The 26,893-nt window shown below is 37.0% G+C and overlaps 1 long non-coding RNA gene across 1 annotated transcript; it reads right to left on the bottom strand.

Annotated features, from left to right (window-relative positions):
• Nucleotides 1–22,065: 22,065 nt before the first annotated feature.
• LOC107794394 (uncharacterized) lies at nucleotides 22,066–24,438 on the bottom strand. Its single transcript, XR_012701516.1, has 2 exons — nucleotides 24,296–24,438; nucleotides 22,066–22,875 (listed from the first exon to the last, which is right to left on the bottom strand). It is a non-coding gene; the product is annotated as an uncharacterized LOC107794394 (long non-coding RNA).
• Nucleotides 24,439–26,893: the final 2,455 nt, after the last annotated feature.

Raw genomic sequence — 26,893 nt, 5'->3', positions numbered from 1 at the left:
TGCTCTTGGAATAACATTCATTCTTGTATAACAAATAATAAGTTTCCTCCTGAGTTCATAATGTAGGAAATTTTAGTGGAGGGATTAATGTACCTCTAACCATCCTGCCTCGATCCTATATGAGAGCTTCGATCAAATACACTTCGAAGCGGAATCCTCACATCCTTATCAGCCACCTTCATCCTCTTGGCCTAACAACTCTCCTCTTCATTCGCATATCCCATGACATACACAGACGAACCCTGATTAATGGACTCCAAAGACTATGAACTATTTGGCTCTTCAGAAGAGCTGGTGTTCGTAAATACCCTAACATATTTTTGAGCCTGGGGGTGACCCGGCTATTCCAATCCCTGCACCACTCCTATTATACCCCGATCAACTGGCCCTGATAACGAAACTAAGGGACTTGGTGAGGTCCAACTCCTCTCATCTCATTTGTTATTGGCTGAATCGAAACTACTCGAACAAATGACTCATATGGATCCTCGGACGGATCCTCCTCAATAAAAACCATGATTTTCCGATGGGTATGACCCGTACTAGCAACTGGCGCATGTCGTCTAGTACTAATAGGCATCACTGAGAACATAAATAAGATAGAGATTAGGAGCAAATACATACGACTCAATTCTATCGCACAATATAGACCGGAAAGAAAAGGAAGCATCGTAAATATCTTGTAGCCTCCTGTCTATAAGTGTGGTGCAAAACACATCAATAAACAAGACTCTACTAGACATGGCCTGCAGACACCATAGGACTGAACCTTGCTTTGATACCATATTTGTCATGACCCAGCCTAGGGTCACGATAAATAACTGACACTAGGTGCCAATCATCACTAAACTTATTGATAATCTACTAGTCATAAATATAAACGGATAAACTTTAAAAGCGTAAGCATAACCGATAAGAACTGTACAATATAGAACGCTATCAAGTCTAACAAAATCTGACATATAGAAATATACTAACAGCACAGGTGCATATCTACAGGCCTTAGGAATGCTGAACTAATAAAGTACTGGATGGAACACGACCCCGTCATACCCAAACTAGCTGACTTTACACATAAAGATAAGTAACTCCGGGATTAAGCGGACTGACTCCAATAGCTGGTGGATGGCCTACAGATGTGACTCAAATGTTGATCTATCGGTACCTGCGAGACATGAAATGCAGCACCTCCAAAAGGACGTGAGTATGATATGTACAAAGTATGTAGGGTGGAAAGCATATGTAAAGCATACTAAAGTATGAATGTAAGCTGGAAATATGAATATAAGCTGAAAGCTACACAAGAGTCTGAACTAGCAACTGATCTGGAACTTAACCGAAGATTAAGCTGAAACTGTGCTGAAACTGAACTACTATCTGGACTGGTCCCTGTCCGGTGTTACGGGCTATGTCCCCCAAATCAGGTGTAAGGCCCCATAAAATTTCGCAAAGGAAAAACAATATTTCATGGTGCCGGACTAGGCTTACGTGTTTGAGATGTCATTAGTACACCCGGTGTTTCATGTGTCTATGTTGAAGAATGTAGTTGGAGATCCGACACTCATTGTTCCGGTTGAGACTATTGAGGTTAATGAGGAATTGACGTATGAAAAGATTCTAGTTTCTATTATTGATCAGCAAGTCCAAAAGTTGAGAAATAAAGAAATTGCCTCCGTGAAAGTACTATGGTGAAACCAACAGGTTGAAGAGACTACTTGGGAGGCCGAGGAAGAAACAAATAAAAAGTATCTTTATTTGTTTGAATAGCCATGTATTTACATAGTTGTGTTCTATGAATATTCTAAGGATTACCTTCTGTGAATTATGTATCATTTGTACAAATTGACGTTAAGGGTGTTCCATTATGGTAATATATTGCTTGTGAGGCCACAATTGGTGTTATTTTGTGTTATGTTATGTCGTTGGATTATGTACATGTTATTAGGATGTGTTTCTGGAGTTTTCTGGCAGGTGGATAGGCCCAGTTACAAGGGAGACTCTGGCGAAATTTTTGGAAATTTAGGGAGTTAGCCAAATTTTGAAACTACTGGTGTGTGTGAATTAACAATTGAGTTACATTGAATGCTAATGACGAAATTTGACCCTCATTCGAGGATGAATGATCCTGAGTGGGGGAGAATGTAAAGCCCCGTAAAATTTTACAAAGGAAAAATAATATTTCATGGTGCCGAACAAGGCTCACGTGTTTGAGGATTGTAGAAATTCTTCGCGGCTCTGACTTTTTGGGTTGAACAATGCACTGGATCGTGAAGGAAAAATTTGGGCAGAAAAATATATTTCTGCATCCCACTATGCGGCCACAGATTCACCCTGCGGACCGCATAATGGTCGCAGAATGAAGCAGGGGCGAGGTAGTTTGGGCGAAAGTCTACGGTGCATTACGCGACCGCAAACCAGTTCTGCAGTGCATTATGCGACCGCAGACTAGCTTTGCGGTGCATTATGTGACCGCAAAATAGGTCTACGGGCTGCGCAGACCCAGGCAGAGTTTTTCTAATTTTTTTGGCACCATTTCTGTGATCGCATATGCGACTGCATATTAGTTCTGCGATCACATATGCGACCGCATACCCTGTTCCGGAGCTTCATTTTTGGGTTTTTATAACCCGACCCTACTTCGTTAAATAGACTATTTGTACCATTTTTGAGCTAAACTTTGACATTTTGAGAGTGAGAGAGTGATCTTCAACAAATTGTCCTTTAATTCTTGCTCGAATCTTTGAAGACTAACAAAGAAAAGTCACTAGGTCTTCATTCTAGAGGTAAGATTCTACACCCTAACCCGTAATTTTGAAATTATCTGAAAATGGGTAATTAGCAAGATAAATTTTGGGCATGAGAGTTGTTTATTTTACATGCATGTGTTATCAAATGGGTGTAGGAAGATTGTTGAACTAAAAATGGTAAGTAATGGGTTGTGGGATGATGGAATCTTCCATAAAGGACCTTGAAACCTTAATGCACACTTAGGTTTTGATAAAATGCTCAAATGAGCTAGAACTATGATCATCTTCCTAATTTTGGTTCAACTTGTTATATTTCTAAAATAGATTGAAGTTGCTAAGAATTCCGGAACATTTTAGAGTTTAAAGAAGCTCAATTAAGGTATGTTGGCTAAAATCTTCTTTAAGAATTCGAACCTCAATATCCTTGTAAATTCCAAGATATTTATTACAAGTTCAGTAATCCGAATAAGTTTTGTGACAAATATATATGCTTAATTCGTATTTCAAATTCTCTTATCGTATTGAATTATAAATTGAGGATGTGTTCCAAATTATGGATTGTGTATCTACGTGTTATGATTCCAAGTCGTGATTTATGTGGAAAACTATTATGCCAAATTATGTAGAGATTGTGATTGGGGTTACACCTCCACCCGCATATATTGGGGTGAGGCGGCAGGGCCGCTTTGTGTATTATTTTGGTATTGTTGTTGCACTACCACCCACCTACATATATTGGGGTGAGGCGACATGGCCGTTGTTGATACCCAATTTTGCCCTCATATTTTCATAAATAATATATATACCTTCAAAATATCATTTCGCATCATTATTTAGTTTACAAAATCTATACAAGCATTTTTGATACTTTTCCATAATTTTTCGAGCTTTAAAATTAATTTTCTTACATTTAAATTACTTGAATATTTATTAATTACTCCTTCAAATCATTTTGTGATGACTTAATCATCTAAAATTATTATTTGCATCCATAACACATTTTTCAAATGTTTTTACTTCATTTTTTACACTAGTATTTTAGGCTATTTGCACAACCTTGCAATAATAGCCTATATTTTACAAATTTAATGCATTTGCCATTTTATTCAAGGTCAAAATAAGTTTCTACATTTTTTATAATCTTCTACTATCTTTTTAAATATTAAGTTGCATAGATAGCATTTTTTTAAACTATTTTTATTAAATTATTTCCCCTTAATCTCTTATTTAAAAACTGGCCCAATTTTAGGCTAATTTTCGGACCTTTGGCCCAAACACTTATCCCACTCACTCTCCTCTTCAACAACCCAATCCAAACGATCCCTTAACCTCAACCCAGGCAGAACCTGTTTCAAATAACCCACCCCGTCTCTTTTGCGATCCTGGCCGTTGATCTCAAATGATCAACGGCCTATAACACACCTAACTGTTTCTTTATATTCCCCCTTACCCAAAGCCCTAGCCCATTTCTTACTGACCCGTTGCCCTGAAATCCCTAGAATCCCCTTCTTCTCTGAAGAACCCTAATCGCCGCCCTTCACCAATCCCTCTCCTAATCCCGTTAACAATGGGATTCACCCATTATTTACTTACCATACTTATGTTCCTTCGCTACCGGTCGCTTCTTTACGGTATTACATAGTACTCGCTCCATTTTTGGTAAATATCAATCTCTAAATCAAGGGAGATCAACTTCACCCTTCGGTATTTGGACGATATTTCGTCCATATGCATCATGGCAAGATCGTACGGGTTTGATTCAATGAGATTTTTGACTATTTTTTGGTTCTCCATCATGAGCTAGGGTTTACCTAATTTTTCTCCTAATCTGATTAAATTGATTCTGCATGTTATTATTTCCTTATTTATGTTTGATTTTATAGTGTTTCCTTGTTTATTTGCTTGATTTCTACTACTATATAAACCCCTGCCCATTCCCCTTCGAAACTGACCTTTTTCACGAGATTCACTAAAGAACTAAAGGTTGTCACTCTATTATTCTCTTGTTCTATGATTTGGCTCTTGGCCGGCTGAAAGCCAAGGCCATCGGAATTCGAGTTTTTTAACTTTTCTTGGTGCGAGCACTGCCCGAGGTTCGTTTGAAGCCTTTGGGAACTCTAATGCACTAAGACTCTGGGTTCTATTGCTCTTTGCCGATGTTCAGAGTATTGTGGAGTTTGTTCTTTCTTGTTTGTCTATTTGTCAAGTGATAACTAGTAAGTACCTTATCTTTTGCAATTTTATTCTCTTGTGTTCATTATTTGCATATTCATACCTCTAAAATTTCATGACCTAATGTGTTTCTAGACCATCTCTATGTGCAACATTGTTGACATTGAACTCATTTTGTGATCTGAACTTCTTTAGCATTTGAATTTACCTAAATCTGCCAGTTCTGAGATATGTTTATGCTTAACTTGAGTAATTTGGACTCTCTTAAGTTCGTTTAGCCTAATGTGTTGGTACCTGAATGTTTACATTTACTACTTGGCATGAGTTTGCTTCCATGTTTTGTTCTGGGTTCCTGTAATGACGGACTCGCATCTATAATATGTCCTAATCTATGACCTTCACTCTAGCTATGACCTGCTCCCATGCTATTTTGTCACTTATTATGTCTTCGGTTTGCCTAATCCTGTATCCCCTGGTGATTAGTTGGCAACTTTAGAGTAGCCATCTTAACGTGTGTTTCCTTATAAAGTTTGATATTGTTTTGTCTTAGTGATATAAGTTGGCATGTCTACTTTCTGATGTTGTGATGTATATTGAACATAATTCGGACCCCTAGGCTTTAAATCCTTTAAGTTAGTGCTCTACTTTAGACTCATTTGGCATTGTGCACATTTGTGTGTTAATCTTGTAGTCTTAGTAAACATTATTCCCCTACTTCTTACAAAATGTTTTCTGCCCAATATGCTAAGTGTTTGAACTTGTGATATCAACCTGTCCTTTGAGTTTTTTGTTGATTCTCTTTGCTTGTATGTTCTTTGTTTAATCACCCCTGCTATATCTGCTACTAAAATATAAGTGCACCTCTTCAAATTCTATCACTTGATCATTATCATCTCACTCTCATTTGTTACCTACACTATTCTGAATCTATCACTCTTGGCCGGCTGAAAGCCAAGGCCACCAAAACTCTCTCTATTGACCTCCCTAGTTTGAGTACTGCTCGGGGTCCATTTGAGACCCTTGTGAACTCTAACATCCTAGGATTTGGGGTTCTTTGATCACTCTATTTGCTGCCGGAACTTGAGATGTCTCTGGCATTTAGCTTTTCTTCCTTACATTATTTGTGTAATCTGCAAACTAGGTTGTGTAAGTGATTTTTGTGTAATTCGATATTTGGGTCATATGGGCAATTTGTGATTGTTTGGTTTGGCTTGAGTTCCTCTATGACTTTTGGGTTGTGCTAATAGGCATAGTCCCCAGTTTGGATTTGGGCATGCTATTTGCGAAGAAGAAGTTTGTTGAAGGCCCATGCAATACTGGGTATCTCCTTTAGGCCTGCTGTAGGCCTACTATAATTTCTTGTGTAATATTTATACTTATATTCCTCATCTGGTCTGTAATATTTTTGTAATAAATAATTGGGGTGTTAGTGAAATTGGGGAAACGGTATATTCCAATGTTTGGATGAAAGGGTAGAAAACATGCCTATAGGATTCGTATGATTTACTTGTTATTTTATCCAACCTGCCATATATGCTATTTGAATTTTCATGTACACTAGTAGAAATCCTACCATTAGGGGAATCACACACTCGCACAACATCTTTACTATCAAAGCATGAGATTAAATACTTTATTTATTCCCATGTACACTGATATGTGTCACTAGATAGCATGCCTATAGGAATCAAATGCCAATACACATCCTTCAGTTTGCATTATGGCAGCATGTTCATTAGATACCATGCATATAGGATTATACTAGCTTATGCTCTACTGGTCCTCATATAGATATCATGTCCATAGGTTCTTAATTGATTCATCAGCTACTTTTATATCTATCCCTCGCCTAGAAAACATGCCTATAGGATGAAGTGTTACAGAATCAGCTTTCAACTACCAACTATTAGAATCTAGCTATAAAATACTGCTACTTGCTTAAAAATCATGCCAATAGGATCAAACACGAGTAATTTTGAGTATTCCCAATGGTTTTCATTCCCCCTATTGCGTAAATCACTTAGAGACCATGTCTATAGGTTTTAATAACTTATAATCTGTAATCTCAATAAACGGCATAACAGTACCAGATACTCTTAAACTGAGTAGTTGTTTAGAAACCATGTCTATAGAGCTTAATGACTTCAATTTTCCTCAATTCTGAAATTGTCTAGTACCTAACGTAGAAATCTATTTGTGTGCATTTGTTGTCTAAGTGTGGAGGCTAACTTGAGCCTTTAACTGTCCTTAAGTGAAGTCCTATTTATTTTGAATGTCGCTTAGTTTTTATCATTTTGAGCAGCCTAAGTAAAGTCTAGAACCACCCAAATAGAGGTCCAACGCCTCCTGGACCATAGGAATGGGATGGGTAGGGCACGCATATGACGCGGCCTGGAATTGAATTAGAACGCTTTAAGTAAACAACTTCAACATAGTAATCGGGTAGCAGGAGATGATAGTCTATGCCTGCTGAATAATTGAGCAACTCCTATCTAAAAGGAGTTGCGAAGTATTATTTATGTTGCACGGGGTTATCCTTTAGGCTAAAAAACTTAGGACCCCCCTTTTCTCTTTATACACTTAGTCATCTAATATAGACCGTTATAGTTGTATCCTTGTAGTCCTTAAGATTTGTACCAATTCTCATTGTGTTATAATGAAACTCTTTGACCTTTTATTCTCTTTGTTTATTTAATCATCTTGCCTAATTATAATCCACATAGTCTTAAGTTCGGCCGGGACCCACAGTTGTGGACCTCGAAGAGTGCCTAACACCTTCTTTTTGAGGTAATTTGTGCCCTTACTCGATCTTTGGTGGTGTTGACTAGTCAAACAGAGTTATCTGCATAATAGGTGCCCTAACGCACCTTCAAAATCGTTAGGTGGCAACTCTTCTTCTTTTAACACTTTACCTCCCACTCAAAAGAGTTGTCACACATCGAAGCCCGCTTTCGCGAGAGAAAAAAAGGGGGCGCAATAGCATGGCGACTCTGCTGGGGATTTACACTTAGGCTCTTACCATAATGAACTTGAATTACGTGGATTACTTTCTTTATTACATACACTTTCCTTCTTCACCTTTATTTGTTTAAATTTGCTATTACATACATATCTCTTCCCCTATTCACCTTTATTTATTTAACTTTGTTATGACATGCACATCCCTTCTCCGTTCACCTTTATTTTTTAAAATCTGTTATGACATACACATCCCTTTCCCGTTCACCTTTATTTTCTATGACCACTCTTCATTTCATCTTGTCTAAGACTGCCATATCATGCCTCTCCCATCCCTATTCTCATATCTGCTTTATTGCATTCTTGCATATATTCCACGAACTAAACTGACTCTCTCCTTTTGTCTTTCCTTTCTATATTTCCTATGTTTACCTTACTATTGTATTTACTGCTTTTACATATTTATCATGCAAATACTTGACAACGTGTTATTTCTGCATAAAGCATGCTCCACATCATACTCCACTCGTGCCAATTATCAACATAGTGGCGCTTAATGAGTGTCCGCGCTCTTCCAAAATTACCTTTTTTAAATTGGAAAAGGCTTATTTGCGGTAGATTAGTTGATCAGCAATGCAATCGATGGTCCCGTGCCTTTCCCTCTCAAGTTGTCCACTTGGGAGTACCAGTCTAGGCCATTCTAGAAACCTTACTCCAATATCAAATGTACATGCATCATGTTAAACCTAGTACGGGTTAGAATGTTGTTAATGTAATAGCCTGCTAAGATAAGCCTTGTCCAAAGTCTGACGGGATTTCTACAATCCCAATGGACACTACCATGTTATGTGCATTACTTAGAGAAATTGTGCCAATATATTGATCATTATTGTGTAAGTGGTCGTATCTGGTGGGGGAAAGGGATAACTTTATTTATTTGCAGAAAATGAAGCATGAAGTCCCCAGGTTCGGCATGGTCCAAAATATCCCACCTCTGCTACTTGACTGGTGGAAAGACCTTGCGCCTTGCAACAAGAATCATGTGATAAGAGTACTTGATGACTTGCCGTCTTTGCTTAATACCCAGCAAAATAGAGCTTTGATTGAGGTTGCTACCATGTTCTGGGATGAGAAAAGAGCGGTCTTCTGATTTGGTGACATAGAAATGACTCCTCTCTTAGAATAAATAGGAGGTTTTGCTAAGCTACCATAGGATAGTCTGGGGTTGCTAGTACCAGAGAATCGCACCCCTCGCGCTTTTCTAAAGATGTTGGGCTTTAAGAAAAATGAAGAGTTGCTTTGCTTAAAGAAATCCTACATCTCTTTTGGGTTCCTTTATGAGCGTTGTGGGCATAGTAAGTCATACCGTCTTCATCATGAGGAACTTGCCATTACCTCCCTAGGTTGGACGCACCGTCGAGTCTATGTATTCATTATCTGCTTCTTGGGTTTGGTGATATTTCTAATGAAAGGGGGAAAGATTCACACTCGTTTAGCTATGGTTGTAAGAACTTTAATGGAAGGCATCGAGGAGCAAACCTACACCATCATCCCTATGAACCTAGCTGAATTGTACCGCACTCTAGATCAGTGCAAGCAGGGGTTCGGACATTTTGAAGGTTGTAATCTATTATTGCAAGTCTGGTTATTGGAACACTTTCAGAGGGGAGAATATTGTCAAGAGCTTCTGCGACGGCCATTGAATGACTACATAGCTTACCACCATACAAAGAAAATGACCTTTATCCCAGATAGGTTCGCACAGCCCGAAAGTGCTGTAAGTTGGGTACGTTTCTTCAGCAATCTGACAGACGAGAAGGTACATTGGATGTTTGAGTGGTTTCCTCGCAGTGAGTTCATCATCAGGTCGAGGGATACTACTCATTTGGTATTGATCAGGTTGCGAGGAATTTATCCCTATGCTCCTATAAAGGTAATGAGACAGGCAGGAAGCGAACAAGTCATACCTCGGGTTTCTAACATGGTCCAGTACAAGGCAGATTTCAAAGGGGACATCATTCCTTTCAAGTTCGAGGCGCAACATATGTGGAACCAGAAGGTCATTATGGAAAGAAAGAATATCGATCCATACAGGTACCATGCCGGCCATGTGTATTTCTATCCATCATGGTTGGTAGATGATATAGCGGGAGACGTTAAGCCAGGGGTCAATTTGGAAAATAGGATCATCGATGATGATGCTGAGGCATAGGTCAAGTATAGAAGGCTTCGCAAAAGGGTTTTTAAGTCTGAAGCTAGACAACTGGAACAACATAAAGTGGACATGGAGGCAATTAATGAATGGAAGGAAATCGCCACTAAGTCCACCGAGAGATTGGAATATCTAGAATAAGGATTGATGGAGCTTGAGGGAAAGATGAGAAAGAGGCTTGCGGATTGTCAGAATACAGATGTCAGTGAAGGAGGGCATCTAGCAAAAGCTTATTTATTATTGGATATGCACGACTTGGGGAATTTGATTGAGGGAGTCAAAAGAGCAAAGCACGGAGAAGGTCCTTCAGGGACCAAGTAAACTAGCAAATAATGTTCTTTATTGTTTTCTAGCTTAGTTTTAGATTTCAATTCTAATAAGGCTAAATGCCATAAGTAACTTTATTATTATTGTCAATTTAGTGAAGGTTTGGCTCATTTTCACATTAATGAAATAACGCAATTATTGGCATCAATTTTCTCCAAGTCTATGTGTCGCTTAGGCCTACCTCGGGCACAATGAGGTCCCCAAATTAGGACGTAAATTATTACATGATTTTGCGAAACATGATTAATATTGCAAGCATTCTTTCAATACCCCTACTAACTTGGGTACCTTTTGCTTTTTATTTCTTTTGATTATTCCCACTCCCCAAGGTTGGTTCGTACATACTAGCATCGTTAGCGTATCACACTAGATCCAGAGGTCCTCCACCTCCTCCTCCACCTCCTCCTCCACCAAGTGATCCTAAAGGCAAAAGCAAAGGGAAAGGAAAAATGGACGATTTGAGTGGTATCAGGAAGGACAATGCTACTATAGCTGAGAACGTCGAAACTTCAGATAGTTGGAGCACCCCGACACAGAATGAACTGGTCTTACGTCAGGAACAAAAGATTTTGGAGCCATAAGGAAAACTTGAGTAGGTCCGGAACTTGGAAAACCTCTCTCTCATTCTAAATGTCCCTGATATTAACAAACAAAGTCCAAACATCCAGAACCAAGAACCACCATAAAACCCACAAAACCAAAACTCGCCACCAAACCCTCTTGCACCACACTAGTACCCTACACCTCCCCAAAACCCTAATCTTCCTCCAATACCAACTCAGCAACAACATCATCACCACCCAACCCAATACCCGCAGACTACCACTTATCATACTCCCCGGAATATACCACAACCCACTCCTGACCTCCAAAACTCAAATAATGATCACCTTTATGCCCAGCTCCCCGGAGTCCACCAAAGCAATCCAATATATGTGGAGACCTTACCCCACACCCCACAACAAACCCTATACATACCTGAGTCGACCGAGAAGGACCTGCTCATCAAGAATATGGTAAAAGAACTCAAGAAGCTCTCTGGCAGAGTTCAGAATGTCGAAGGTGGTAAAGGCGTTGAAGGCTTGAATTATGAAGACTTGTGCATTCAGCCAGATGTAGAGCTACCGGAGGGGTACAAACCTCCCAAATTTGAAATGTTTGATGGAACTTGTGATCCAAAAGTGCATCTGAGGACATATTGTGACAAGCTTGTAGGAGTGGACAAAAACGAACAAATTCGCATGAAACTGTTCATAAGAAGCCTCACAGGAGATGCATTATCCTGGTATATCAGCTAAAATTCGAAGAAGTAGGTAAGCTGGGTATGCATGGCATCAGACTTTATGGAAAGGTTCAGGTTTAACACCGAGAATGCACCAGATGTTTTGTATATTCAAAACCTCAAAAAGAAACCAACAGAGACCTTCCGTGAATATGCTACTCGGTGGAGGTCTAAGGCTGCAAAATTAAGACCAGCACTCGAAGAAGAACAAATGAATAAGTTCTTCGTCAGAGCTCAAAACCTGTACTACTATGAAAGGTTGATAGTTATTGAGAACCACAAATTCTCCGACATCATCAAGCTAGGAGAAAGAATAGAAGAAGGGATTAAAAGTGGGATGGTGACGAATTTCGAAGCACTGCAGGCCAAGCCTTGCAATCGGGAGGTATCTCGAAGAAAAATGAAGTGGGTGTTGTAATAGTGTCCCATGGTCCTAAGTCTCCCTTCACATACCAAACACCTCCACCTACATACCAAACACCTCCACCCATATACCAAGCATCACCCCCCAGATATCAACAACCTGCTACCACCTACCACACCTATAACACTCAACCCGCATATTATCGTTCACCACCACCCGCCCGCCAAAATTACCAAAAACCAAGACCAAACTTCGACCACATACCACCTAAACAATACACCCCAATTGCTGAACCCATAGACCAACTATAAGAGAGACTGAAGGCTGCTGGTTACGTCACTCCCATTCCTACCGTTGCCATGGAGAATTCTTCTCAGTGGATAAACCCCAACAAAACATATGCCTATCATTTAGGCATGAAGGGTCATACCATTGATGAGTGTCGCACACTAAAGGACAAGATTCAGACATAAATTAACACTAAAGTCATACAGGCAAGGGAAGCTACACCAAATGTTCGTAACAATCCTCTCTCGGATCACAAAGGTGAGGGAGTGAACATGATAGAGACTGGCGAGGAATGGGATCCGAAAGGGTCAATTGGACTCATTCGAGAGGGAGATGATCCTAAAACATCTTCGATCACCCTCACACCCGTTGGGGTACAAACACAAGCACCATTTGAAGACGAGGTAACCACACCCTTCTCTATGATGGTAGCTCCCATGCCATCTTACAAGTCTGATGTTATCCCATGGGATTATGTTGCGGAAGCAAGGAGGAAAGGAAAAAAATAGAGGAAACAGATGCGGCACAAGGCATGACTAGAACTGGTAGAGTTTATACACTTGAGCACTTGGGAGGAACAAGCAAGGAATCTACATCTAAGCTGCCTATTGTTGAGACTGGCCCTAATGACCTTTAGAGAAAAGTACAAGCAAGGGAATACTCTGTCGTCGATCATCTGAACAAAACTCCTGCTCAGATATCCATCTTGTCACTGCTGCAAAACTCCGAGACACACAAGTATGCCTTGATGAAATTGCTGAGTGAAGCTTATGTACCCACCGACATCACTTGTGGGGAGATGGCCAACATGGTCGGGCAGGTATTGGAAAGTCACAAAATCACCTTTCATGAGGATGAATTACCACCAAAAGGACTAAGTCATAATATGGCATTATACATCACAGTGCAATTTGAGGATAAGTTCATCGCCAGGGTCATGATAGATAGGGGTTCAAGTCTCAATATATGCCCACTGACTACTCTAAAGAGGTTGGGTAAAGGCCTGCACAAGATACAGATGGGAAGTATGAATGTAAAGGCGTTTGATGGATCCCAAAGAGCCATAATCGGAGAAATCAACCTCAACCTAAAAATAGGCCCGACCTGGTTTGATGTTGAGTTCCAAGTGCTGGATATATCTGCTACCTATAATCTATTATTAGGACGACCCTAGATACACACCGCTGGGGCAGTGGCTTCTACTGTACATTAGGCTGTGAAGTTTGAATGGAATCATCAAGAAGTGATTATGTCACGACCGAATTTTCCCTCCCTTTGGTATCGTGATGGCACCTAGGCTTAGGGACTAGGTAAGCCTAACATTAATTGAAACAACAACATTATTTAAATAACATCTAACAAGTTAAATAGAAATCTCTTACAGTTCCCAAAATCGGTAGTATAAGTCATAAGCTCTACAGAGTTTGCTACAAATTTATAAATACAAATGTTTGGAAATAGGTATAACAGTGTGAATACAAAATAAGAAGGTGACTCCGAAGCCTGCGAACAGAACAATAGGTTTACCTTGTGTCTCCACAACTACAATCCGCACAGCTAGCTAAGGATCAACTGACTTCGAGTATAATACAAGGGTTGTATCTAGTAGAGTCTTGTGTTTGAAAACAAAGTTAGTCATGACAAAAGTGGTACTTGCGCTCATTGGGTGCAATCTCCCCTTCTGCGTTGCTTCAAATTGCCTTCAGGGGGGGAGGGGAGATCGACGAGGATGTCACACACCGTATTGGGGTAGGATGGATGAAGTGAAGGTTAGCATTAAGAGTCTTGTATGACAAGAGAGTACCACCGATACTCAAAGGTAAGTTCTATAAAGCGGTGGTTAGACCGGCCATGATGTATGGGGCTGAGTGTTAGCCCGTTAAGAACTCACATATCTAGAAGATGAATGTAGCAGAAATGAGGATGTTGAGGTGGATGTGCGGGCACACTAAGATAGATAAGATTAGGAATGATGATATTCGGGAGAAGGTGCACGTGGCTCCCATTAATGACAAGATGCGGGAAGCGATGCTTAGATGGTTTGGACATGTTCAGAGAAAAAGCCCAGATGCTCCGGTACGGAGGTGTGAACGGCTGGTTGTGCAGGGCCCGAGAAGAGGTAGATGGCGGCCTAAGAAATATTGGGGAGAGGTGATTAGGCAGGATATGGCGAGGCTCCAAATTTTCGAGGACATGACACTTGATAGGAAGATATGGAGGTCGAATATTAGGGTTGTAGGTTAGGAGGTAGTTGAGTCTTGCCTTACTTCTACCATTGTGGGACTAGCCAGGTAGGGTTTTTGCCAAAGATAGCTAGTGGAAATGTTATGTCTTACTATTTCGCTTTTCAGTGCAGGACCTATTTAATAGCTATTGCTTTTGCTTCGCATCTTTGTTCTAGATTTTATGGTGTTCTTAATATTCCTATGATTGCTGTGGTGGTACTAATATTGTCTCCTTTTGTCCTTTTGTCTTTTTGTTTTCTTGAGCCGAGGGTCTTTCGGAAACAGCCTCTCTACTCCTTCGGAGTAGGGGTAAGGTCTACATACACACTACCCTCCCCACATTCCATTAGTAAAATTTTACTGGGTTGTTGTAAATGCTAAAAGATATGTAGCTGCTTTGAATTACAATGCTTATCTTTGAATTGTCCAAAGATATGTAGCCTTCTTTGATTTAAAAATTCCTTATGCTTGAATTGGTTGCCACCTACCCCTAATGACTAAGAGTCATGAATTGGTTGCCACCTACCCCTAATGACTAAGAGTCATTTGTTTTGATAGTGGCTTGCTGCCATATGGGGTGGGGGGAGGGGGGGTTAATCTTATCCCATAACTCATTAGTTAATTAGGTAATATCCCGTTACCCAATAATTAACCAATTACCCACATAATTAAGAATTATCTCAAATTACTTAAAATACTATTTATTTTTAATACACATTATACATCATACTATCATGGTCATATGGTACCTTGTATGGTACTAGTCCATAAACAACGGGTATTATGGCTCAGATCGTATTATATCCCAAATTGACCACCTTCGACGAAACTCATTTTCTTTAATTCGTTTACCCTTTATCCTTCAAGGAACTTACTTATCGCTTGTTATAAATAGCATAAATATGTTAACCTCAAGATAATCTCATCACTTGTTTGAAGTATCATAATTCTTATAATCTCCATATAATCTCATTCCCGAACTTACGTCGATTAGCTTACGACGAAACTTTAACGTACGAAAATGCGGGACGTGACATCTCATTTCCGAGCTTATATCAATTTACTTATGGCTTACTTCCACGTATGAAAACATGGGGTATAACATCATTCCCCCCTTTGGAACATTCGTCCTCGAATGTCGACTGATGCACTTATCATTTTCATAACCTATGTCTTTTGAATACTTTAGTACTCTCCTTGCCATCTAAGCAACTGTTCTATGAATAATCCCAAAGGCCGGGGCATTCCCCCCTTAGACCTCTTTCTCATACCACAACTTGTGGTCGGACTGTTTCTACCTTCTATCATGCAGCATGTACGATTTTTTCCTTGTATGTGCGCCTATGCGACTCTTCTCTCCTTTTTCCTCCAGTTTTTAGCCAATTTCTAGGCCTCACTTTGTAAGCATATATAGAGCTTGGTAAGATGTCTCTCTGGGCATCTATAGGTATATAGAAGTTTTTCGCTCGGTACTTTGTTGAACTTTTATCCATCAATTGTTGATTCACCTGAATATTGATCTACAATCTACTACTGATAACTTGAAACCTCTTAGTAATACATTGCCACTAGGGTTTACGTGCATCGAGTAATATTTGAAGTAATTTTTCTGGTCCACTTAGCGGCGATACTGTACTTCAATAAGCATATTTTATAGCATCCCAATGTGATTCAATTATGTGGGTATTTTAATTACGTACAATTCATGAAATCCTCTTCAAATCATTACTCAATCGAAGGCCCAAACGTCATCCTTTATCTATCACGATTTCACTCTGATTCTATTACCAGGGCGGCATTCCATCTCTTCTAAATGCCATTAATCTTAGACTCCTTTGAGTTCATTCAAGATATACTGAGCTTTGTATAACTTAGAGAAACTATTTGCTCTCTTGTTTTCATGGACTTAATCCTAAGGACTTTATCCATTCTCATTACCTTCTCACTCGCCCTTTCTTATCCTTACTCATGTCTTTCTAAAACCTTGTCGCTTTACCATACTTTAGCTTGCGACCTACACATATAGAAGAAAAAGCAAGGCAAAGAACGGTTTACCGGTGAAATTTGCTCTTTAATTAATAGTTTATATTTATAGTTTATCAAAATTGGGTTGGAAAATTATACTTGCTTAACAAGAAAAGATGCCCAGAGATAGCTTGAGAAGGAAGTCAGGCTATTTCTATTGGACTCCATCAAAAAGAGAAGAAAGAGTACTATTATTTTAGGGATTTTGGCATGGTATAACAACATACCCATATAATTGGCAGAAAATAGCTCTAGTTATAGATATTGGCATCAAATAGCCAATAAATGTATATCACAATAATAATATGCATATCACAACTTTTTTTTTCTTCTTTGTCTATATCAACATGTATATTAAAATTTTATTTTCATTCTTTGTATATAAATAATATTATTCTTTGTATATCGATAATATAAAATTATATATATAGTTATTGCTGCCTTTATATCAATGTATATCACAATAAAAATATTGTATTATTTGTATATCACAGTGTATAGCACATCAGATATGTGTATACCAAAATAGATATCATAAGTTTATTTTTCTTCTTTGTGTATATCAAAAATTAATTTTCTTTATATACCAAAATATTATTTACTCCCGCAATTATATTTATTATTTTTATATTTTAGAACTTGCTTAAACATGCTATATCAAACAAAAATCCTTTTTTGATCAATAATTAATAATTATATTATTTGTATATCTCAGTGTATAACATAATAATAATGTGTTTATCAAAAACATTTATTAAAATTTTATTTTCCTTCTTTGTATAACACATTTCAGATTGAAAACTCAAGTTCAAGACGACTCCACATGTGTATCCCCTATTGTAACCCGTGTATATCTCTATGTATATCAGTGATATCTCATGTATATTATGTGTGTCTGTGTATATCCATAAAAATTTGTGTTATATATACGATATACAACGTGATATACACGGGCGTCCATAAGAAACTTTTGTTGTATACACGATATACAAAGTGATATACACAGACATCCTTAAAAACTTGTGTGTGATATACACTGATGTACACGATATACAACGTGATATACACATGTCGCAGTTGGATTTTTAGGTCTGACTTTTTACCTGAAACCAGTCTAAATCACTTCTAATCTTGATCAAATGTTATATCTAGCCTTGTTTAGGCATTTTCAACCAATTTTAATCATACCCACTCATTCAATCCAAACAAAAAAAAGGAAAAGAGAAGAAAAACAAAGTTGAAATATATTTTTTCTCTCTTAGTTTTTGCTAATGTTGTTCAGATTTTGTATATAGCCTCGTTTAGGTATTTTCAAATAATTTCAATCACACCCACTCATTCAATCCAACCAAAAAAAGAAGAGAGAAGAAAAATAAAGTTGAAATATATTTTTTCTCTCTTAGTTTTTGCTTCTGATTTTCTCTGATGTGAGATCAACCTTACCTTTTCATCCCACGGATTTTTTTTGCATAATTTGCAAGAATTTTTGCTAAACTATGAGAGAAAAGAGAAGAGATAGAAGAATAAATACAAGGAGAGAAAATGGATGGGAAGCCAAAATAAGCGTGTAGTTGTTTTTTTAGAGAGAATATAAAGGAGAGTAGTTTTTTTTTAAGATTTGACTATATAATGCCAATTGTTTGGAGATATCTTTGACAAACCTAATATAAACCTAAAAAATTATCAATTCTTGATATGTGTTGTTATAGGATGCCAATTTTTCGTTATTTTATTTTATTTTTTATAAGTTTCAAATGTGAAAGTACAAATTGGTCCCTGAATTTAATACTACTACGCATTTTGACGTATTTTAAATAAAGGGTTTGAAATTTGAATACCCCAATTTGTTACGATGGAGGACCAATCTTTTTGACGATTATTTGGTGTGGTAGAAAAAAGAAAGATGGTCTTAGATGAATCAGTCTAATAAAGGGTCAAACATGACATTTTTAACAAGTGAAGGAATATGTTTGTTAGGATGGGTAATATAAGGGGGGAGGGGCGAATGAGTTTTTACTTTTCTAGTTTTCTAAATGGCCAAATATGCTCATGTACTATGAGAAAACGTTTAAATATAACCTTTGTTATTTTTTGGGTCAAATATACCCCTGCTGTTATACTATTTGTTTAAATATACTCATTTTTCGTGCCACATAGGATTAGATGTCCACCTTGGTCAAACTTAACGGAAGGGGGTATATTTAAACCAATAGGCGAATGAGTTTTTACTTTTCTAGTTTCCTAAATGGCCAAATATGCTCATGTACTATGAGAAAACGTTTAAATATAACCTTCGTTATTCTTTGGATCAATATACCCCTGTTGTTATACTATTTATTTAAATATACCCCTTTTCCGTGCCACATAGGATTAGATGTCCACCTTGGTCAAACTTAACGGAAGAGGGTATATTTAAACCAATAGGCGAATGAGTTTTTACTTTTCTAGTTTCCTAAATGGCCAAATATGCTCATGTACTATGAGAAAATGTTTAAATATATCCTTCGTTATTCGTTGGGTCAAATATACCGCTGTTGTTATACTATTGGTTTAAATATACCCCTTTTCCGTACCATATAGGATTAGATGTCCACCTTAGACAAACTTAACGGAAGGGGGTATATTTAAACCAATAGTATAACGACAGGGAGTATATTTGGACTCAAAGTATAACGAGAGATATATTTAAACATTTTCTCAGGGGTATATTTGGCCCTTATCCATTTAGGAAATTATCAAAGGAAAAAAACTTATTTTAAGAAAGAAAAGGAAAAACACAAATATTGTAGTCCGTACACTTGTGGTAATTAACTAATTACCATATTTTGTAAATTTGGTTCACAAGTCTATAGGGAATGGGAAACCGAAATCGAAAAGGAAAAGGAAATATGGTCGATGACTATAAACTGTACTACACAAATCCTTAGACTTAAGGAATCCTAATCCAACACAAAAAACAAAAGATCAACCCTAGGGAGAGAGAGCCTTTGTCTCTATAAATTCGAATGCAGGCTACACAAATGGCCAAACTCAATTTTCAGAACCTACTTTTAAGCTTTTGGTTAGTTTCACGAAATGGAGCCATTAACCACCAGTGAAATTTATGTGTCCCCCCTATTTGATAATATTATAAGAAATATTCCTGCTTCAGCCACTTCAGGTCACAATTTTAACTTGGATATTAATCTATTAGCCATGCATACTTACGCTTGTGGTGAGAACATTATAGAAGAGTTCAACTTTGGTACTAGGTGTGCTTGTAAGTATGAGTCATTATCAGAGGAAACTATTAACAGATTACTTTTGGGAACAGATTTTCCTTACTCAATAGAAGGGATTAAGTGGGATCTAACTGACAAAATTTTGGAGAACAAAGATGATTTGATCAAACATATTTTGGAGTTTGCTCGTAGGGTGGAGAATGCTACACCTCCTTTCAAAGATGATGACACAGTTTACATAAAGCTGTTCTTTGTTAAGCCAGTCTCTGTATCTCCTCAAGAATTTGAACTTACAAAAGCAAGAATTCTTGCAAAAGAGAGAGAATGTTGGGCAGAAATACTTTGGGAAGAAGTTTATGACAAAATCAAGCGATTGGGACAGGGATCATCTTTGTATGAAGAATTTCAATGGATAGAATATTACGTAGAAGAACTTGTGATCAGAGGCACATCTAAATGGAGGAACAGGTGTTTTGATGAGAATTACGAAAGGGAACTAATACAGTCTCTAATTGAGAAAGCTAGAAGGGAATTTAAGTCACTGCCTGCAGTAAGATTAATAATTCAGTTTTTACAGAAAGTAAATGTTCCAAACCATGATTTGACAGAGATATGTTCAATATGCATGGAGAGGTATTTACCTGATTCGGAAGTTTACAGCATGCCTTGTAAGCACACTTTTCATTTTGACTGCATTGAGACATGGCTCCTAAAAAACCCAAGTTGTCCTATGTGTCGGTATAAGTTGCCACCAATATTGGAGTTGAATTAGAAGTGCTCAGTCCTCTCTTGTAAAAATATATTTTAAGATGTACTTTGTAAAAAATATGTGTCTTTTGCTTTTAACAGAAAAATTCTAGCTATTCCTATTGGATACTTGTATTCACAATGCATTATTGAAAGGCACATAGCTTGAAGAAATTTACTACTTTCCTTTCCCATATCATTTGCTTTAAACTTCCGAATACGAGGAATTTCTGACCACATCATAACAAAATTATGAAAACTTGGATGAAGTTTTAACACAAGAATGTAAAAGCTCTGATGGCATTAATTGCAATGTATAAAAGTAGATGAAATCAACCTATTGTTCATGAAAATCGCAAAATCACAGACGATAAGCGCTTAAGCTGCACTTCGTTATATATGTCACCAGATATAGTCAACGGTACACATGCATTTCAAACTATACAATTCCGACAGAGATACATCAGAATGGCAATTTGAAAACTACTCAAAACACCTATGAAAACAATACTTTGCATAGAGTATTACTTTAATACAATTGTGGAAGAAGCACAGTCTGCTATTCAATATGAATGTACGGAGCACAAATACACATTTTAATCTACATGTTCCTACAAGAAATCAATCAGAATACTCTAAACTATCACAGTATACCTTCAGGCAACCTAAAAGGTTCCAAAGATTAATATTGACTGTGTATTTTGCATCTCTTTGCAAATGGTCATGCGTGTCTTTATCCATAAATGAAATTTACTACCATTATACAGCTTGTTAGCTCTTCGTGAATCTTTACATTTTTTTTTTTGTGTTATCAAGTATTATCTCTGGATTCTGTCGTACCTCTATTTTTCTTCTACATTAAATCTCATCAGAATCAGGGACAAAAAGACGATTTTCCTTTTAAAAGACTTTATGAGTGAGTTTCAACCTTGTTGAAGTTTCGAGTTCTGCTTGATTTAATCTATTTGGTTTGCTGAGAAATGGAAAAACGATTGAAAGGGGGATGAGGAAATACAGCGGTTTTGCTTTAAATATATTTTAGGGTAGTCGCTTTTTCTAAGGGCGACCTGTTTTTTTAATTTTTTTTTCGTTTTGGACAAAGAAAATATTCGTCACATAGCAAGAGAAGTGGAACCTATGTACACACAAGTTACATATATACACACAAGTTATGTGGAACCTATGTATTTTTTTAACGGGAAAATGTGAAATAAAAATATTAGTAATACATGGATTAAACACTAAAATCACAAACAAATTTTTTTATTTTGTCTAAAAAGCAATTACATATTCTAAATTCATGACAACTGCAAAGCAAATATGACAAGTTTATAGGCGGCAGGGAGAAGATAAATTAAGAAGAAGCACACACTGCACTTCATTAAATATGTCACCAAGCATAATTAATCAACACAAATTTCAAACTACAAGTCCCATAGAAATCAATCAGACTGGAACCTTTGAATTTGAGAACCACTCAGACAACCTAAGATCACGTCCAACAATGAAAACAATGCTTTGCATAGAACATTTAATCAAATTGTGGAAGAAGCAGACAACAGCCTGCAATTCAATATAACGGAGCACAAATACACATTTTAATCTACAAGTCCTACAAGAATCAATCTTCTAAACTTCACATTTGAGATATTCAGGCAACCTAAGATCATACGCTAATGTTCCAAGAAAGCAATTATTTGGGCAGAGCATTTATTCAAATACCCACATTTCATCAACGCCATCCATCACTTCTCTATAGTTGTTGAAAGGGTGAAAAAGCTAATACAGGAATAGTCATTGAGATGTTTAGCAACTTCTGCGACTATGGTAGAAGACCTTCAACCACTATCTTTTAAAGGATTCATGCAGCTAAAGAAAAAATTACAATAGGAAGGATGCTTAAAGAGAAATTGTCCAGCATCATCAGGAGAACAAAGCCCAAGCCCAAGAAAGAACCATCAAATAAAGGTTCTCATTTTGATTTCTTCCCCTGCTTCTTTTTTATCACTTCATCAATGTACATTATACCTTTGCCTTTGTAAACTTCAGGAGGCTTACAACTCCTCACAGAAGCAGCAAACTGATGTACCCTATACTTGTCAATCCCAGTGCAGCATATCACATTGGGTTTGAAACAGAAGACACGAACTGCAGGGGGCACGGTCATTTCAACCTCATGGCTGTAACCCAGCTTAAGGTACAAGAGACGACCTTCAGATTCTGCTCTAGCCTTGAAACCGACTCCAACAATCTTGAGAAAGCGGAAGAATTTAGCTTCCATTGGATGAATTTAATCGATCAGCTGAACTAGGATATGACATGAAGAAAACTACATTAGTAGGCCAAACAAGAAAAAAAAACCTACACAATAATAGAACAGGAACATGCCAAACAAGAAAAAATCAAGACAAAAATACAACAAGATCACTCTTTTCCACTAAGGGAGGCAAGCATACCAACTATTAATATGAGATTTAGGACATCTAACTTAATGGTGTGTGACTAATACTTGGTCAAAACAACTACAACAGTTGAGTAGGATATGCTGATATGCAATGCCACTTGTGTGACTAAAAATGTGAATAGTCACTGCATAAACAAAGGAAAACTGGTCAAGGAAGGGAAGGCAACCAAAGTGATTTTCCTATTTGATCCAAAGAAAGGGGAAGAACTTTTTCGAGGGTGGGGGTAGAGAGCAGAGGGAACAAACAGGGGTTTTTTCCAGAGGCGAAACCAGAATTTTAAGTTTATGGGTTCCTATAACAATTTCAAGTTAATCTTCATGATAACTGGACCAACAAATTGGGTTCCAAGCTAAATATTCGTATACTTTTAATAATATTTTTAGTATAAATACAAGGTTTATGCAAAAGTTACTGGGTTTACGGGAACCCGTAAAGTTTGCTCTACATCCGCCCCTGGTTTCTTCCGATGCAGATATGTAATACAATGAAGGGGGTTTTCAAATAATTAACTCCTACAATTAGATATACAACCAATTAAAAAGCTCGAATGGTGAGCAACAACAATCGTTTCTAAACCTTCTCAAGATCCAAAGGCATGACTAGCTACTGAAGTGGGCTAGTTTAAGAGGACTCTGTGTGGTGATCTTCAAGTATTACAGATTAAGCGGATTCTCAAGATGTGTTTTGGGTTTTACAAACGTGTTAAAGTCAGCAGAAATAACATTCAGCTAACTTGCCAAAGAGAAAGAATTATCCAACTACTCGAGTTAGTATATTGAAGCATACTCTCATTTCAGAAGCATAACATTCAAATAAATCCATTAAGGAATTTCGTCGAGCAACTCCGAGGCATGATAATGAAGACTGCTCCAAAGCGCACAAACTAGCACTCACCAAAACAGTAGATAGCTGTCAACCTAAGACTAATAAACGAAGAACATTTCTAGAAGCAAATTAAATCTGCCACAAAACTAGAAAACGGACATCCGCAGACGAATTTCATGGAACAACTCAGATGTAATGAAAATCTTCAAAAACGCTGCTTTATAGTATAAAGCAAAAAAAAAAAAAAAATATCACCAAAACAGTGAAATATCAACAATTTTCATCAAATAAAATTATAAAATGAAGAAACATTTCCCTTTTTTTTTTTTACATATATCTCTGCCACAAAAGGAGCTTAAGCACTTCCTTTATATGGTAAAAAGAGAAACTAATAGGGATGAGAACAATAGCGTAGCAAGCTTGCTTTGAAATGTTACCTCAGTCAATCAAAGGTCCACCGGAGATCACAGTTCACCGGTCACTGGAGCGTTCCGAGGACTCTGTCGTGCAATGGAGATACGCGAACACGAGAAACATTGAAATGGGCCTATATTATTTTTGGAAAATATAATTGGGCCTCTACTACTACATGACAGCCCACTTAAAAATATTAGGGCAACTACCAGCTATGTCCATTTATAAGTAGCTCATTACAAAAATTAGTCAATTCATAAAATATTACTAATATTAGCCAAATATTACTAATATTAGACAATTAGCTATTTGTAGCAAAAAAATATCAAATTTTTGCTTTCTTTTGAGTGGGTGTTATTAGAATAGATTGGGTACATCTTAAGGAGCTTGAATCTCAGTTTTGAGATGATTTTGTGAAGTTTTGAGGTGATTTGAATTGAAAATTCGAATTAAAAACTGAACATAAAAAAATGATATGTGTATCATTTGTGTATCACATATGTATCATATTTGTATCAATTGTGTATCACATGTATATCCATGTATACCTGTGTGTGAGATACATGTGTCGCAGAAGAATTTTTTGAACTCGATTTAATTACGAATTTTGATACAAGACCAGTCCAAATCACCTCCAATTTTCCTCAAATTTTGTATATTGACTTATCTATATGTTTTCAATGAATTTCAACTATACCCATGGAAAAAGTTCCTTTTCTACTTAGATTTTTGGAATATTATATTTTTTTTTATTTCATCACCTTATTTGCTACCTCATCCATGAAATTTTCTTTTTGTCTTGCACCTAATGTGGCTAATCACGCTTAAAAATATGGAAGGTGATTTTTGCATGTGGTTCTTTGAGAGAAAGAACCTTATTTATTTGGTTTTTCAATTTTTATATGTGCTTGGCTAGTTTTGATAAGTCTATGATCAATGGCTAGAGGTTGGTAAGTTGAGACTTATTTGGGATATTTGTGTAAGTTTTCCAAAATACTATAGCAATATTTAGAGAATTTACACTTTGATGATATTTACAAATTACAATACCCGCTTATCTTATTAGCTGGTGTTTGGACATAGATTTGGTTAAAATTTGGAAAAAAAAAATTATGGAAGTTGTATTGAAAAATTGCTTTTGAAAGTCAAAGTTGTGTTTGAACATCCATTTTATTCAAATAAAAGTTGAAGTTTTGTGAGTGGAAGAAATCTTCCCACCCAAAACTGGCCCAAACTAATTTTTGAAACTTGAAAAATTTTACTTTTTTATTTTTTCAAAAACTGGTCAAGTGCCATGAACAAATAACATTTTCAAAAACAATTTGAAAAAATAAATTCCAAGTTTTATGTCCAAAAGGAGTTTTGAGTCAATGGAATGAACCTTAGGATTTTGGGAACTTTTCAAGGGAACCAAACCGCCCGGACTTTTGAATTTTGTACCTTGACCTTGCATTATCATATTTTGGTCCGTGATGTGTTGATCACTGGTGAAATTTAGTAGGCGTTTGGACATAAGAATTGTAAAATTAAAAAAAAAATTGTGAATTTTTTTTTAAGTGAAAATGGTATTTGAAATTTAGAGTTGTATTTGGACATGAATTTCAGTTTGGGTTGTTTTTAAAGTTTTGTGAGTGATTTGAGTAAAAATTTTGAAAAATAACTTTTTACAGTTTTTCAAATTTTCGAAAATTTCTAAAATGCATTTTCAAGTGAAAATTGAAAATTTTATGAACAAATGCTGATTTCGAAAAAAATTAAAAAAATTTCGTTCAAATATCACTCCAGAAAATTAGCTACCGTGGCCACTATTTAGTGTGGTGGGGAGACACAGGAAATAGCTCTGAAGCAACAGAGTAATTTGCAATTTTATATTCCTAGGCAACTGGCTTGAAGGAATATGTGTTTTCAGAAAAATATTTTAACTTCTGAAATCATCTTAAATCGTTTCCCAATGTCTGTTTAGATGTAAAATTAAGTGATACTACTGACTACATGGTAATTGTACAAGAAGTTGTATAAAATATAGGGAAGAAATATCGACGGTTATTTTGATGATGTTCTTTAGTAGTAAAAGCTTAACACATTATGTCTAAGTAATGCTTGAAACAAATTATCAAGGTAAAAGTTTAAGTGCTTACAAAGAAAAATAACTTCAGTGCATAGGAGAATAAAATAATTTTCCACTTTGGTGGAGAATATTTTCCGTGGAGGAAATATATTTCGAAATTCAAGATAAACAAACACTCAAAATAATTTCATCAAGGAAAATTTCTACCATACCGAGCACAAGGGTACAAACGGAAAATGTTGTGACCCATATGGCTGACTTGGAGGACACCTACTTGCCAGTAAGGACAGTCACTTGAACAGGCACGTGGACAAACACAAATCAGCAAGAGCATGACGCTACTCGGAGAAGTAAACACGTGAGAGTGCCAACCAAGAAACTAACTGATTTCGTTGTGGAGAAGGGGTGATGATAGCGTGATGGTATAAAAGAATGATTAGTGAATGTAGTATGCAGTCTGTTATGTTGAGTCTTTATTCTCTCATCTCAGTCTGATTTTCTCTCTTTCCCATCCCTTCTTTCTTCTCTCTTCTCTTACTTTTTTACTGTTTTA

The sequence above is a fragment of the Nicotiana tabacum genome, chromosome 17, assembly GCF_000715075.1.
Source record: "Nicotiana tabacum cultivar K326 chromosome 17, ASM71507v2, whole genome shotgun sequence".
Taxonomy (NCBI): Eukaryota; Viridiplantae; Streptophyta; class Magnoliopsida; order Solanales; family Solanaceae; genus Nicotiana; species Nicotiana tabacum.
Note: the sequence above shows the minus strand (reverse complement) of the source record. Positions and strands in the feature narration are given on the sequence as shown.